The sequence below is a fragment of the Chaetodon trifascialis genome, chromosome 19 (assembly GCF_039877785.1).
Source record: "Chaetodon trifascialis isolate fChaTrf1 chromosome 19, fChaTrf1.hap1, whole genome shotgun sequence".
In the NCBI taxonomy this organism is placed as follows: domain Eukaryota; kingdom Metazoa; phylum Chordata; class Actinopteri; order Chaetodontiformes; family Chaetodontidae; genus Chaetodon; species Chaetodon trifascialis.
In genome coordinates, this window is record NC_092074.1 from 21,907,008 (window position 1) to 21,923,621 (window position 16,614).

The following is a 16,614-nucleotide window of genomic DNA, read 5'->3' on the forward strand; positions in this document are numbered from 1 at the left end:
ATGAAAGCTACATTCGATAAAGTGCCATCATTTCACCGCCCAGAGCAGAAGCCCTCCCATTCCTCTCCCTCAAATTCAGGAATCAATAAAGATGCTTGAAAACCTCTGATTACACCACCTAAATGCTTTTTAAGTGCCAAACCGCCGCTGCGGCGTCGCCGTCGTCCGCACAGTCGCAGCTTTTCTGCAGCGAGTGTTCACACTGTCGCTGTGTTTTTCTGTTGAAAGATGGAGGATTTTGAAGCGCTGGAAGCAGCAAAATGTTAAAATTTCTCAAATCCTAAAAATGCGAGCTGTAAATGGTTTCTAACGCTGCACGTTAGATAAGTGCTGATGTGTGTGTTTTGGTTTGGTGTTGGTCACCGTTCAGGATTTATTGGTTCAACAGACAGAAAGTCCAGCAGAGATGTGATCAGACGCTCGAGCGGAATAAAAGTCTTTGTGTCACAATTATCATAAGAAAGATTTAAAAGCTTTACATCAGAAGAAATCTCTGACAGCTGACTGCGGCATCAAACGCCACCATCCCGCTTTCACCTCTTCACCAAACCTGACTCATAAACTTCTTTTAATTGCTGATTTCAGTGTTTGAACTCTGCACTGCGAGCGCCCGGCGTCCTCATTATGAGGAGAGGTGAATTGTGGGTAGAATCTGCGGGTGGTTCGACGGCCCGCTGTGAGCGCTGATGTTTCAGAAGGCAGGAAATAGGAGAAATGAGACGAAAGAGAGGACGAACGTGATGGGGGAGGGGGGGTGAGAGTGGGAGAAAGAGTCGGCGAGGGAGGGGAGAAGAAAAGGAAGCCAGAAAAAAGAGGAGACGACAACGGTGAGGGAATCAGAGGACATATGAGGAAACAGAAGGGGGAGAAGACAAAGATAGACAGAAGCAGAGGGGAGGAGGAGGAGGAGGAGGGGGGAGTACAGGAAGAAAGAGTGACTGAGGAAGAGAGGGAAAAAGAAAAAAGCAAGAGGAGGAAAAGCGAGGTGGTCGAGGGAACGGAGGCGAGGCGACTGATGGAGACAGATGGAGAAGAAAAGGAAAAGCAGAATCAGTAGGAAGTGAAATGAGGAACGAGGGAAATCTGTCAGGAAAGACAGAAGAAGGAGGGAATGGAGGAGAGAAGTGAGGACAAACAGAGGATGACTCCGAGGGAATTCAGCGCCACCGAGGGAAAACAAAAATGGAGGAGTTAGAAATAAAACATGCCTCTAAGTCAGTCATGTGACGCGGTGGTCCAGGTACAGGTGATGGCCCAACGGTTTGAGGAAAGGCTTTATTTATTTGTTGATGCCACGTGTCCCCTCACACCGTAAAAATGATTGAAATGAAGATTTTACTAAATCAGGTCAAGGAAGACGTTTCAGCCTGAACACATTTAACAGGTTACAGCGCACAGCCATGCACAGGTGTGCTTTAATACCCCGTGACATCACTGCTGGGCGTGGCCACAGGTACGCATCCAACCACAGTGGGCTCTGTGTGCTCAGAGGTCAAACGGCCTGAAACTCTGAACACATCTTTTCATACCTGTTTGTGCTAAATGCTAACATCAGCGTGCTAACATGCTAACGTTTAGCAGGTTTAATGTTTACCACAATCACAATCCTAGCTTCGTGTAGCATACATGTGTGAAGATAATATTACATAAAAAAGACTTTTATAAGGATAAAAATCAGAAGTCAGTGAGGTCGAGGCCCTAAAAGAATTCTTGGTCTGGTGAGAGCGAAGAGTTAAAAACAGCTCAGAGTGCAGGTCTGAACAAGGCCCGAGGACCTGCCACTAGCGAGTCCTTCACCTCATCTGATGCACATTTTAATACCTGTGGCCCATTAGCTCTCCTCACCGACTGTCATGGCGGCTCAGGGAAGGCGTCGGATGGAGAAAACACTTTTCTAAAAGGAGCTGCAACCAAACTGATCACATGACCGTCCCTTCCAGGTGAAAGCATCCTCGGTCTCCTGTGACGAAGCCGAGCGAAGGAAGCGCGGGGAGGAAGTGCCTCAGCGCTGCCTTTGAGTGCAGTACTGGAGTAAATGTACTCCACTACTCCCCGGCTCTGCTGTCTGTGGTAGAAATGGGACACTGGTGCTGCGAGCTGCCTGCCGGCTCTTAAAATGCTGCTCAGGTCTGCAGCAGGCTGAGATCCAGCGAGGCAGCCGGCAGCAGAGGCAGACTGTCTGAATCCCAAACGCACATCCTGCCTGCAAGACGACATCTTCATCACATTCAAGCCGTCGGAGGTGTCGCGGGTCGTGTTCAGACGGCGATAAATCATCACAAACTCGTTAAGTGGACACAGAAATCATGTGAAAACAGCCAGACTGGAGCAGAATTGGAGGGAACGGGGGCTGATGGGAAATGTGGTCTTAATTTGACGAAGCAGCAGCACAAACAATGACGAGCAGCCGGCCGCCTGCTCCTGCTGCATCGTTTGATTACAGGGAGGCAGAGTGAAGCCCTCTGAGGTCCGCCACAGGCCAACGAGCGTCTGCATATTTCTGTATAAATTAGCTTTTAGTTTTTGGCTCATTTCTTCACTCGGTATCAAGAGTTTCGCATCATTCGCTTCAGGGGAGCTGGCGCTTCCTCTGTGATTCAGTTATAGGAAGAATAATTATTACGTGGGCGTGTCATAATTGACTAAGAAACAAAAAATATCTCCAGAACTGTTTGGTTTTTAGCTTCGTGATCTCTCAGCGGTGCCAGGGAAGAGGGCTCGATCTCCTCAGTGAGTCACCGCTGCGTGTCCGCGTCGCTCCATGTTTGACTTTTGCAGGACTGTTTATTCTCATTTCTAATTTCTTTGTTCCTCTTTCTGTCTTCACAAACATCCACTCATCCAGATCCGCTGTAAGACGCTGGCAGGGCTCGCAGCTCTCAATGCGCGCCTGAATAGAAATGATCCCCAGACTGCACTGTGCTGAACGTATCGATGAGTTGAATCTCGAAAATCACTTATCAAAACAGATTGGTATAGATTCTCCCAGGCCTGCGGTTCAGTAATTGTTTTTGTTTCGATTGTTTTGTGTTGTGCTGCTGTTTCGTCTGCAGCTTTGTTCAAAAGCTGCGTATGGAAAGAAAACCCGACAGAAATCGACAAGCGAGGGCGCAGGTTTGCTTTCACGAGTCGATGTTGTTCAAGTAAAAGCCGAAAATGAATGTGATTATCATGCGAGATCAGGCGTGTTCAGGTCGGTGTGGCTGCAAGCATCCAGAAATAAAGTAGGACAGCTTGTATGGTGCCTGAGAGGCAAAACTCAGGGTAAAAAAGATTTGCCAATGATTCACAGCTACTCGGAGGCTTAATGCTGCGAGCGCACGGCGGCGGCTGAAGACGAGTGAATCAACATTTGAAACTTTTTTCCCTCCTCTCATCTCTCGCCTCGATTTTGGCAGCTGGACAGTTTTAATGAGTAATTCAACAATTAACATTTTCAGTTTTTTTATGTTTCTGTGCTCTCACTTCAAAATCCTTTTCTCTTTTCAGGGAGCTGAAAATGAACTTTCTGACTCACATTCTCACTTTAAGTAATATATGAACTTCATTTTCTGCCAAAGTTAAAACACTTTGAGAGATTTCTGTCATTTGTCAGCGCTCTGAAGTGGGCGGGGCTCACATAACTGCGCGCACCAATCAGGATGAAGCAGCTTGGCGGGTTGTTTGTCATGTTTTTGTCAAACTCCACGACGTGTTTGAACACGGAAATCGTACACGCCGCCATTGTTTCGTTATGTGCCTGCCTGATGACATCACACAAGTCCCGGAAGATGGCAAGCTGTGATTGGTCGGGGAGGCTGTCATGTGTCTTTGTGAGTATATGCAGGAATGTGACACACAGTGACGATCACCCGATCACACCCGGCATTAAGATGTTTGATTTAATCATGAGTATTTAAAAAGGGAGAGATTTTAAAACAGAAGAAGAGCAGAGGCTGAGATGTTCTGACTTTTATTCCAGGGATGGGTCAAGACCTCAAATTACAGCTTGCATAATGCACCTCTGCACCGCCCTTTGGCGCCACAGACGAGTAAACCGAACTGAAATCAGAGGAACAATCATTTCACGTCTTGACTTTCATTCAAATGACGAGACGGGAGACAAAACTGTGCTGCCGGAGCTACCAAAGCCACAGCGTTGGTAATAAGACATCTGAATATTGTGATATTTCTCCTCATTTATCGCAGCTCATATGAATTCCTGCAGTACCGCGGACCGTCTCTGTCTGTCTATCTGTCTCTCCGTTGTATTAAATGTTAATCAGCCTCCTGCAGACTCAGCTGCTCTCTCCGGCTTTGTGTGTCTTAATTCGGCTCCGAATCGTCTCCTCATTCTTTATGCAGAAATCAGCCCCCCCCAAAAAACCCTTTTCAAAGCTGAAACCCTGCAGACAGACACGCCACGCTCCTGGAATATAAGGTCGACAGACTGACAGACGGAGAGCTATTTTTAGAGGGACGTTAGGTTTGTCCTGAGGGGGCCACCAGAGGAAAGGTCACGGGATCATCCTCTGGGGAGCTGAAACGCTGTCAGTTCATGTTATGATGATTCGCCCGCTGAGGCTGTAGATTCACACATGATTCGTCCTCTGGAGACGCTGAATATCTGCAGCTCATTTCATGTCAGTTTGAGCTGTGGTGCTAATCAGGAAAAGTAGATTTGGACTTTTTTAAATCATTTTTTTCTGGCTTTTTGCCTTTACTAGAAGGTGACAGCTGCAGAGAGACGGGATGGGGGGTAGAGACGGGGGACTGGGACGCTAAAAGCTGCATTTATTGATGTCTTTTACCCACTTGGGTGCAGAGGAGCTCCAACATGCAGCCATGACAACATTAGAAAGTTGTTTTGATGAACTTGTTAGCAAATAGCTTCCTACTTATACATTCAGCAGACTCAGAGCAACAATGGCGTCCCGCTGGAGTCGAGTTGTTGTCCTCCAGACGTCCATGAGTCCAATATTCACTCTGCTTTAGGCTCTGCTTTGGTCTCCACCAGCTCCTTTTTCATCAGCTGGTCTCTGACTCTGTCTGGACTGGAGCTGGGCAGGTAGCGTATGGAGGGTTTATCACAGCGCGTTTGCTTAAAAGAGGTCGATGAGACTGAAGTGAAACAGGAAATGTGCCAGAAAACCAAAACTATGAGCAAAAAGAGGCTAAAAAGTCCTGCACAGCTGCAGCCGCTGGTGATTCTCTGAGGTGTCGGTGCGCTTTTACATTCGTCATTTTATTATTATCATTCACTGATGGATATAAAAGTTAATAGGTTTATGTTCATTTGAAGAACCAGCAGCTTCATCGTCACATCACCTTTAAGGGTCAACATGCATGAAGAAGAACAAACATTAACTATATTTTTAAATGCATAAATGGAGTTTATTGTATTTGCAAAGATTTATAGATACAAATCACTCAAGCTGTCATCAGGATGCAGTGTGTTACCTTTAAATCCTGTGTGTGTGTGCGTGTGTGCGTGAGCGTGCACTCTGCAGCTCGGATCAGAAGCCCGTCACCACGGGGAACCACAGTTTGATTGATGGCAGCCGCATTTACACCATCAGTTTCCCTGTGAGAATCTAAAATGGCTGCCTGTTTCCACGGAGACAACAGACGTCCCCCCCGCCAAGGAGATGAATGAGAATTCTCCTTTTTCCATGAGAGACGGAGAGAGAGAGAGAGAGAGAGAGAGAGAGAGAGAGAGGGAGAGAGGGAGAGAGAGAGGGAGGTCACAGGTTTTTCTACTTTAATTTGATGGTGAACAGGAAGCTCCATTCATTCCTGTGAGAGGTGGTTTTAAAGCTGCTCCCCCTGGTGGTCACCTGCTCCGTTAGCAGCTCACCTGAGTTGGTCCAAATCTTTCTCCGTGCTTCAGTTTCAGTGTCAGAACCCATTTCACACCTCCGACAGTCCAAAATAAACACTGAACATCTGAAGCTGAGAGACTTTGAGCTCACGAACCTTCGCTTCGACGTCGTGGCCAATCGCGTCCTTCCTTTGTACGAGCGAAATCCTGTCAGAGTTTAGATTGATGCTTCATTCGTCACTGACTGCCTTATAAAAGAGGTTCTGAGTTGGATGTTTGTCATGTGGAAAACTGCAGTAATTAGAGATCGGATGACTTTCAGCGATTTAAAGGTCACACAGTCCTGAAGACGAGTGGTCTCGCTCCATCCTCTGTGATTGACTGAGCCTTGTCAGGACGCCCCTTTCTCACCCAACCATGATCCTCTCACCTGTTACCAATCACCTGTTTACCTGTGGAATGTCCCTAACAGGTGTTTTTGGAGCATTCCACATCTTTCCCAGCCTTTTGTTGCTCCTGTCGCAACGTGTTTCAAACATTTTGCTGCAACAGCACCTTAATATCCATGTGTTGAACTGCATTAAGAAGTAAAATTAGCATATTTAATGTGTTTCCATCACATACTCCACATGATGGAGCAGCACCAACACACCACCCTCCTCTTCAAGCTACGGCCTTTCATTTGCGCTCATCAGACACTGTTGTGCTGACCTAACCAATCAGATTGTTGCATTAGGCTAACCAGTTAGCTTGCTGTGCTAACCTAACCAATCAGATTGTTGTGTTAGGCTAACCAGTTAGCTTGCTGTGCTAACCTAACCAATCAGATTGTTGTGTTAGGCCAACATGTCAGCCTGTCAGCTGTTATTATTACTACCTCCTACGAGACCTCCTCTGATTTATTGTAACTGCTGCATCTTATTACTTAATTTATTTCATGGTATTATATTTATCACATATAAAATACTTCAGCACATTGAACAGGTGTAACATTTGAAACAGAGCAGTAATGAAAAACACCTTTAGCATGTTTCAATTGAGACATTTTCTTGAAAGTTACCTCTGTTGGAGCCAAATTTTCCCTTTCTGGTTCACAGAGATGTTCGTCCCTCTGAGGAAACCAGCGAAGAAGAGTTCGTCTTCGCCATTACTCGCTCTTCCTGTCGGCGGTGACTGCGCGCGTCTCTGATTGGCGATTCATCAGCCGCTTGCTTCACTTCAATACCTCTCTCTCCTCCAGCACCGCGGCCGTGCAAGATAGGAAGTGACCTACATAGCGTGGCGGCTCCCTCGCCTCGGCTGTCGTTTGCATTTCAAGGGGTGATGAATAATTTACGCACACACGACTCCCAAATCTCCCCATCCGAACATTGAACGTACAGCCCACCACAACATGACAGGCCTCAATAACGTTAGATAACTGAATTCAAATATGGATTCCTCAGTGTGTGTGCGCGCGCGCGTGTGTGTGTGTGTGTGTGTGTGTGTGTGTGTGTGTGTGTGTGTGCTGTGGAGGAGGTGGTAGGCTTTGAGGAGGTGTTATAGGAGGAGATCTTTGTGCCTGAGGCGCCAAGGCTGAGAAACCACAGGTGAAAAGTTTCTATGTGGAGGAAGAGGAAGAGGAAGAAGATGAAGAAAGGTGTTAAGCAGAACACAGGAAGGAAGGAAGGAAGGAAGGAGGAGAGGAAAAGAGAGGAGGAAACAGAAAAGAACAAGAGGAGAAGAGAGGAAGAAAGGATAGAAGAGGAGGAGAGGAGGGAATAGATGAGGAGAAGGGGAAGAGGAAATGAGAGAGGAGAGATGAGAAGAGGAGATGACAGAAGGGTAGGAGACACGAGTAGAGAATTAAACAAGAGAGGAGAGGAGGAAACAAGACAGAAGGAGAGGACAGGAATTAAGAGGTAAGCAGAAGAGAGGAGGAGAGGAAAGGCGGAAATAAGAGAGAAGAGGGATGCAGAATAAAAGAGAATGTAAGAGAAGAGGAAATGAGAGAAGAGCAAAGGAAAGAAGAGGAGGACACAACACAGAAGAGCAGAAGAGGGGTTGAAAAAAGAGGAAAGGAAGAGCATAAAGAAGGAGGACAAAAGAGATTAGAATGAGGAGACAGGAGAAGAGAGAGGAGGAAGACAAGAGGAGGAAATGAGATAAGAGGAGGCGAGGAAACAAGAGGAGATGGAGAAACAATAGAGAGGAGAAGAGGATAAAGATTAAGGGATTAGAAGGAGACAGGAGAAGAGAGAGGAGGAAGATGAGTGGAGAGAAATGGAGAAAACAAGACAGAAGAGGATAAGAGAGGAGGAAACCAGATGAGAGGAGGAAAAACAGAAGATAGGAAGAGAAGAAACAAGAGGGGAAACAATGAGGGGAGCAGAGGAAACAAGAGGAAAGGAGGAAACAAAAAAGAGAAAACATAAGGAGGAAAAAGATGAGAGGAGGAGAGGAGGCAAGAGGGGAGGGGAAGTGGATAAAGAAGGAGAGGACAAAAGAGATTAGAAGGAAGAGACAGGAGAAGAGAGAGGAGGAGAATGAGAGCAAGGAGGAGAGGAAACGAGGAGATGGCAAACAATAGAGAGGAGAAGAAGAGGAGAGCACAAAGATTAAGGGATTAGAAGGAGACAGGAGGAGAGGAAGAAGACGAGAGGTGAGAAAAGGAGAAAAACAAGACAGAAGAGGATGAGAGGGAAGGAAACAAAAGATGAGAGGAGGAAAAGGAAAAGAGGGGGAATGAAAGGAGAGGAGGAAAGAAGAGAGGAAGGAAGGAAGGGATGAATCAAAGAGGAGAAGGAGAGGAGAAGTAGGACATGGGAGGAGAAAAGAGGAGAGAAATGAAGGAGTCAAGGAGACATGAAGAGAGGAGATGATGATGATGATGATGATGATGATAAGAAGAACACAGGAGAAGAGAAAGGAGGAAGACGGGGAAGGAGAAGATGGAGGAGAAGAATGAGAAAAGGGAGGGAAGAGAAAAAGGTTGAAAAGAAGGAAGTAGACAAAAAAGAAGAGGAGAAGAAAGAGGAGGAAGATATGAGAGGAACACGAAGGAGAGGGAGGTAAAGGTAAGAGGAGGTGGAAGCAAGAGAGGAGTCAGTTTATGTTTTGCCTTCCAGATGTTTCTTTTACCCATGATGCACTGCTGCGGTGGGAGGGACATCCACAGTGTGCCTGCAGAAGTTTGGGAGGTGTGTGTGTGTGTGTGTGTGTGTGTGTGTGTGTGTGTGTGTGTGTGTGTGTGTGTGTGTGTGTGTGTGTGAGTGTGTTTGTGTGGCAATGATGTCCTCTTTGTAGGTCATTCAGCTGGCTCTCTCTCTCACACACACACACACACACGCACACACACACACACACACACACACACACACACACACACACACACACACACACACACACACACACACACACACTCGTGCTGCTCCCACTGTTTGCTGATGTGATCGGGGGTTTAGCTGATAACTGCTCGACCTCCAGGAGCAGTACAGCTGTGAGACGATGTACTGCAGGTCATGTGACACACACTGACCCAAAAACGACTTTCTCGCCACACACACACACACACACACACACACACACACACACACACACACACACACACACACACACACACACACACACCACTAGATACCGTAATAATAATAACAATAATAATAATTAGAATTCCTATTTTCCACCATTAATTTGTTCATAAGAGAACATTAAAGGGAAAGTTGTAGCATAGAGCTCCACTGTGAAGAAACCACTGTGGGCGATTAAAGATTAATCTAACGAGGTTCAATACTGTCGTTTAAAGTACACCTGTCTGTCTCTACAGATACTTCCTTACTTTTGCTCTGCTACATTTAAAGGAGAAGTCTGGTGACATGACGAGAGGCAACAAAATGATTATTAAAAGCAAATTTCTTAAAAATCTAATGAAATCTGTCATTTTTCATTCAGATGTGACTGAAACAGTTCGTAGTTTGAGCCTCTGAAATGTGACAGTTTGCAGTCTTTCCTCATCTTAAATCCTGTTGAACTGAATCTTTTTGACGTTTGAACTGTTGGTCGCTAAAATAAAGACCTCTGAAGGTGCCAGTCTGAGAAAATAAGCAGCAGATCAATCCATAATGAGAACAAGGTTCATTAACCCAATATTAAACAATTAAAAGTTTGTTTCACTTGAAGCAAAATGCAAGAGAAAAATGCAGCTTAAACAATAATTCCTGAGTAATAATAATGATATAGTATCTAATAGTACATATATAGTATATATACTGTATGTACTATGCATAGTATATCATTACTGGGACATTTCTGCATCGAGTACTTTTGATACTTCAAGCACATGTTTCTGTTGTCTTTTGTAAGATGTATCACGTTTTCACTGCAGGAGTACTGTGGTATTAGTACTTGCACATGAGTAAAGAATCCGAGTACTCAGTTACTTCACTGCATTCGAGTGTAGAAGAATGAGGCGAGCGGACGTCTGTGAATGACAGCTGTGCATGTTTGCAGAGGCTCGCCGCAGCCTTAAGAGACAAAGGAAGGAGGGAAGGTAGCGAGGACTCACTCGGTCTTTCCTCTGTCTGTCTATCCAGAGCCATCAGAGTGTGTGTGTGTGTGTGTGTGTGTGTGTGTGTGAAAGTGAGAGTCAGGAGCAGAATATAAAGCAGGGGAGCACAGACATTTGGGATATACAGTCTGTCCCAGCGCACACAGGACGGGAGAGGAGAGACGACGGCGGCGGCGGCGCTCAGCAGCTCTGCCAGCAGAATCTGCAGGATGATGAGAAACTTCATCATAATGAACTTGTTTGATCTCAGAGTTTGATCAATCAGGACGCCGCGATCATGATTTACCAAAAGGTTCTCAGAGTGTGTGAGAGCGTGAGGCTGTGTGAGGCATACCGGGGCTTTCTACTGGAATATATGAATGCTTATAAGGATGCATGTGGGAAATATGATGGATAACCGGGATGTGGGGGAGTGGAGAGGAGGATGATTATTATGGAGGTGTATGGGGAGGACGTGGAGGTATAGAGCGGTGTGATATACACGCCCTACATGCAGGGGTATGAAGGAAGTTTTTACAGCACATAACTTCTAGTTTACAAGTAAAAAGGTTTGCAGTGCTGCAGCGACATCACACTCCTGTAGTCATCATCCGCCCGGTCAGGTGAGGTCGAGAAGATAAACACACGTCATTTCAAACATTTAATTTCTTTCCTTATCGTCAACAAATCCAGAAAAAAAAACAAAAACCAACTTTAAATTCCATTTTTAATTTCAGCAGCTGCTCACTGTAGTTCATCCATCCATTGTCTATACCCGACTATCCCTTTCGGGGTTGTGGGGGGGCTGGAGCCTATCCCAGCTGTCAACAGGCGACAGGCGGGGTACACCCTGAACCGGTCTCCAGTCGATTGCGGGACAACATATAGAGAAATACAACCATTCATGCTCACACTCACACGTAAGGGCAATTAGAGGCACCAATTAACCCAATGAGCATGTTTTTGGTCTGTGGGAGGAAGTCAGAGTACATGCACGGGAAGAACATGCAAACTTCACACAGAAAGGCCCCGCCCGACCCGAGGATCGAACTGGCGACCCTCTTGCTGTGAGGCACACACACTACCTGCTGCGTCACCGTGCCGCGCCCTGTAGTTCAAACGTCACTCAGACAGGAGGAAATAGTGCATTTGTTGGGGACTATTTCCAGCGGCGGATGAATCCACATTGGCTGCTCTGGTGAGTGTGTGTGGGAGTCAAAATGAGCTACAGTGTGTGTGTTCGTGGTAATGAAGGAACACGTCAGTCAGTGCACCAGTGATGTGTTTTTAACAGTTTTTGGACCACAGAGCAGCTCCATGGCTCAGATTAGTGATGCATTTAGTGTTGGTTTGGTCTTTTATGGGATTTGTTGACAATAAGAAGAATGTGGAATAATCATCGTTTAAAGGAGCAAAACAAAGGATGGAGGTGTATGTTGGAACATAATGAGTCATACAGGTATAAATAGGATACTTTCAATTGCAAAAACGACCCTCGTGACATGAACCATCTGGCAATAGGAGCACACGGGGGTCTGTGTAGGGGTGTATTCAGATATGGAGGTACAGTCTGGTGCAGTTTATTGAGGAGTATATTGGTGTTTTGGGAGGTGAATGGGGGTATAGGAGATATAAGGCTGTAATCAGCTCACTGCAGGAGGAAAACCAGTGGAGCTTATTAGCTTCTGCAGGGAGAGAGAGGGAGAGAGGGAGAGGGGGAGAGGGGGGGAGAGAGGGAGGGGGGGGAATCAGGCTGACATTTGCTCTCTGTTTGAAACGCAAGACTGCTAATCCTGTGCAGCCAGGAGCTTTAGGCTTTCAGACACACACGCACGCACACACACACATTATTGTATTTCTGTGAGGACACACAGCTGACATAACACACTCTCCGGCTCCTAATGTTTAATAAAACCTAATTCTGACTTTGGTCCTAACCCTCAAACGGCCCTTTGAAGAAATGAGGATTAGACAAAATGACCTTAATTTAAAGCAGCTATAATTGTTATTTGTCTATATTTAGCGTGTCAAATGACAATGTGGAAACAATATGGCGACGTGAAAGAGGTCGTCGTGGTGACGAACCTGCAGAGGATTATCACCTGAATCTGCCGCCACCCAACAAGCGCTGAGAAGTCAGCGAACACGACAGCAAACAGCCGACGGTTAGAAACTAGCTGGCGAACGTGGTGGAGCATCGAGCAGCTAACGGGTCACATATTCCCCTCAGGAGCTGGTGGAGACCAAAAACTGAGCAAAAAGAGAGCAAAGACTGGACTTTCATTCATCAGGTGGACGTAAACTCGACTCCGTGTGAGCGACTGAGCGGCTCACAGGTTCAGCATAACGGCTTCAAACTGGTCTCCACCGTCCCAAAGTGGCCAAAAAATCAGTTACTGCAGATTTAAGGGCTAAAACTCAAATCGATCCTCATAAATATAGAAGTACAAGACCGCACACACACACACAGAAACACACACATTCACACACACACCTGGCTGGAGTTGCTTCCTCTGCCTCCTCTGCTGGGATGAAAAAATATGAGACCACACAAACACACAGCTGAAAGCCAGACTCATTGTCTCCACAGTGTGTGTGTGTGTGTGTGTGTGTGTGTGTGTGTGTGTGTGTGCGTGTGCGTGTGTGCCTGTGTGTGTGTGTGCCTGTGTGTGTATTCCCTAAAAGTCTCCCTGAGCGAGGCACTCCCTCTGTGTTTGTTCAGGAGTGTGTGCGCTGAGGTGTGCGTTTGTGTGTAAATTGCCATCCTGTCTTTCCTTAGCCTCTCTTCAGATTCGTGTGTGTGCGTGTGTGTGTGTGTGTAGCTCACGATGGTGTGTGTCCCGAATGCCAGAGGTGTTGATGAACACAATAACAACAACAACAACAAAGCCTCCAGTTTGCTGTCGCCTGGCTGTCGTGTGAGCAGCAGATTTACGACAGACGCACAGAGCTCAGCTTCCTGTTTCGCCGTCCATCTGTTCGTCTACTTCCTGTCACTCACTGATGTAAAACAGCAGTGATTCACTCCATTCAGACTTTACAGTTGTGTAATCAGTTTGTCTGTTCATGAAGCAGTAAACACTCGGCTAGGAGACGACACCAGGCTAGCTTTGGGTGAGAAGTTTAACCGACGTGAGGACGTTTTTACTGTCCTCTGTCGGCTGATGGACCGTCCCTCAGCGACCTCCTGTGAGCGAGGTCTTTGACGTGCACTGCTCTGTCCCCTTGCGTTACCGCCACGTCTCCCCGTCACCGCGGCGGACTTTGCTTCAATCGTTCCAGATGGTTTCCTGTAACATCCTGTATGGCATCCTGTTGTCTTCTGCCTGCATTGATCTGTTTTGGCTGAAGTGTCTTTAAAGACCTGGTTCTGTCCTCAGAGACGTCCCGCTCGTCAGTAAAGCAGCCTATGTTTCCATGCTGTCGTATGATAAACATCAGCTCTGCCCGTCCCTCTGTCTCTGCCTCCAGACGCCTCTCGTGTCCCCGCCATGCTTTTCTGAAGAGCTCTGCAGACCTGCACTCCACCTGTCCACCAGATGTCCTCGCACTTTCCCACCAGCCCTGCTCACCTGTTCACACAGGTGAATCACCCTGACACACCTGCCTCTCGCTGTCTCATCAGCCTTCAGCTTATAAGAGCAGCTTTGGCCTTTTGTCCACACACGAACGCTTTAGGGTGAAGATGCTCAGAGTTTCGGAGCGCGCTGACATTTTGTAACTCTGTGAAAAACGCCAAAACTTTGCGTTCACTTTCAGGGCTTTTCAGGGCTTTTTGCATGTTTACACATAGATGTCAAGTAAAGAGGCGTCAGAATGTGGTTCAGAGGACAGCACGCTGCCATCGTCTCTGGTTTTGGACAAGACCTAGGGCTTAGCCATGGTGTCCACTTGTGGTCCAGCCATCATCTGGTCCTCTACCTGTTGTCCTCTGTTTTGACCTGCTGCTCTGGATTTGTCCGTTTGTTTGGACGTCCTTCTGTGTTGATTTCAACGCTGGTTTAGTGACGTCCTTCAACCTGTTTGGCCTCAGTTACACACATCAACATCAATAAAATGTAAATATCAACAATGTTTCCATTACTTTGCATTGTCTTTCTTTAATGATCCTCAGTCACATGTACATTTACATTTTTGGGGGGCTCAAGCTCCCAAAACAGAAAAATAAAAGCCGCAGAGGTGATCTTGATCTCGCTGTCTTTGTTCTGATATTTAGCTCCTAATGAAGTTCACGTTTAGATGAACTGTTTGTTTACAACCTCGGCCGCCTGACTGTGTTTCTCGACCTGTTGGACGTCTTCATGGGGACGTCTCTGTGTTTGGACAGTGATGGCACATGCAAAGTAGTAAGTTGTGTTGCTGGAATTGTCCTTAAATCGAAGCCCTTCTGTGAAAAATGCAGATTTCTACGATACGATGGAGCCTTTAAATCAATAAAAGCGATCAATAGGAAACTTGCGCGTTGGAATAAGTCATATTAAACACACATTATGTCCTCTCCTGGGTTTCAGTCCTCCTCCCCGCTGCAGCTTTCTGGCTCTGCGTCTGGAAGGCTGCAGGAGGGCAAAGTGCAGCGCTTGCCGCCCATGCATGCAGCTGGGGGAGCGCTCGGCGGCAGCCATCTTTACGTTCTTATCTCCCTCCCATACGCCCCCCCGCAGGCCAGGCTCAGCCCTGCTGTAATTGACTTTCTCCCACTGAGCCCGGTGGAGGCTTCAGGCTGCAGAGCTGCACTGAAAAACCTATTACACACTGCTGCACACCTACACACTGCAGACCTAGAGAGGGAGAGGGAGAGGGAGGGGGGAGCGTGTCTCTGAATTCATCCGGAGAAGTCGACAGCTTGTGTCTGTTGATTCAGATCCAAACAGGTAGGAACGACAGAAATCTGATTAACCAGCTTAGATCAGTGTGAGGATGACGGATCTGTGTGTGTGTGTGTGTGTGTGTGTGTGTGTGTGTGTGTGTGTGTGTGTGTGTGTGAGTAAAGGTGTGAGTGCGATCAGACAAAACCAACCTGCAGAGGCTTGAAACTTGCTCAAGTTTCTGTAATCTATCACGGTGCACATCATGTCGGCTTTTACTGTGAGCGTTACGTGAAGAGAAACTGCCCCGCAGCCGACAGCGAGGAGGACGACAAGGTCACCGTCGGCCAGCGTGCCATCAGTTCTCACATAAAAGTCAGTAACGGCCGGCCATGGGCAGCACGAGAGGCTGCGAGGAAAACACTGAGGGGGTTGAAATTACCTGCGCATGGTAAATTTCCACAGAATAAATTCCTTCAGTGCAACAGCAGAGCTGTTATAATCTGCTGCTCTGACTTTTAACTGAAATAACGATTTCATGCTTCTCTGCTGCACTGCTGATCAATATTAAGCTACTGTCAACAAAACCCAACACCTCCTGATGTTTCTTAGCATCAGAGGTCAGTTGGGTTGCGTCTTACGTGAAGATCAACAACCGAATAAAAATGGAACAGATTCAGTGGAGGAAAGAAAATGACGTGGATTTGACAAAGGAAACAAAAATTTGGGGGGTGAATTTGAAGTTTTGCAACCACAAATCAAGTGAAACAATAAACTGCAGTTCCTTGAATGGCCACTGGAGGCTGGCTCCAAAAGTGAGTCAGTCCCCATAGACCCCCATATTAAAATGGCCACTTCACAGCAGAAATAACCTTTGTTTTGGTCTCTTTAGCTAATTTCTCTGTTCATGACGACTGTATGTACGTTCTTTTTTTTTTCTTATATCAAGGCTTAAAATGACATGTCACTGTCACTGAGCTGCACAGTGGCATGATGGGAAACGCTGATTGGCTGACCACAAATACCACGTTTGGGAGAAAAGCCGACGCACCGAGCAGGTTAGGACGTCGACTCTTAGGACGTCCTGTCGAAGCGCTGTGATCTCGCCCGTCGTGAGCTCCCCCTGCTGGTTCTGAAGTGCACCTGATGTTGACTCGTGATGCGCTCTCAGGTGTGTCTGGTCGGGTCTGATTGATGGGAAGCCAATAACGAGGGGGCAGGAAGCTTGGCTCGCTCTCCTCCTTCACCTTCTGGCCTCGACAGCAGCGGTTGGCCTCTGACCAGCTGTGTTTGGTTTCTCTGCCTCGGTTCCTTGTTTTCGGATGGGCCTGGTCTTCCTGTTTGGGCAGCTTTATTTCTGTTTGGTTTAATGTTGGTTCAGAGAAGAGGGAGGAGGCTGCACATTAAACGAAGAGAGGACTTCATCCTGATACCTTTGCCTGCTGTCGGACTACGTTTCCCAGATTCAGTGTCTGCAGCACCAA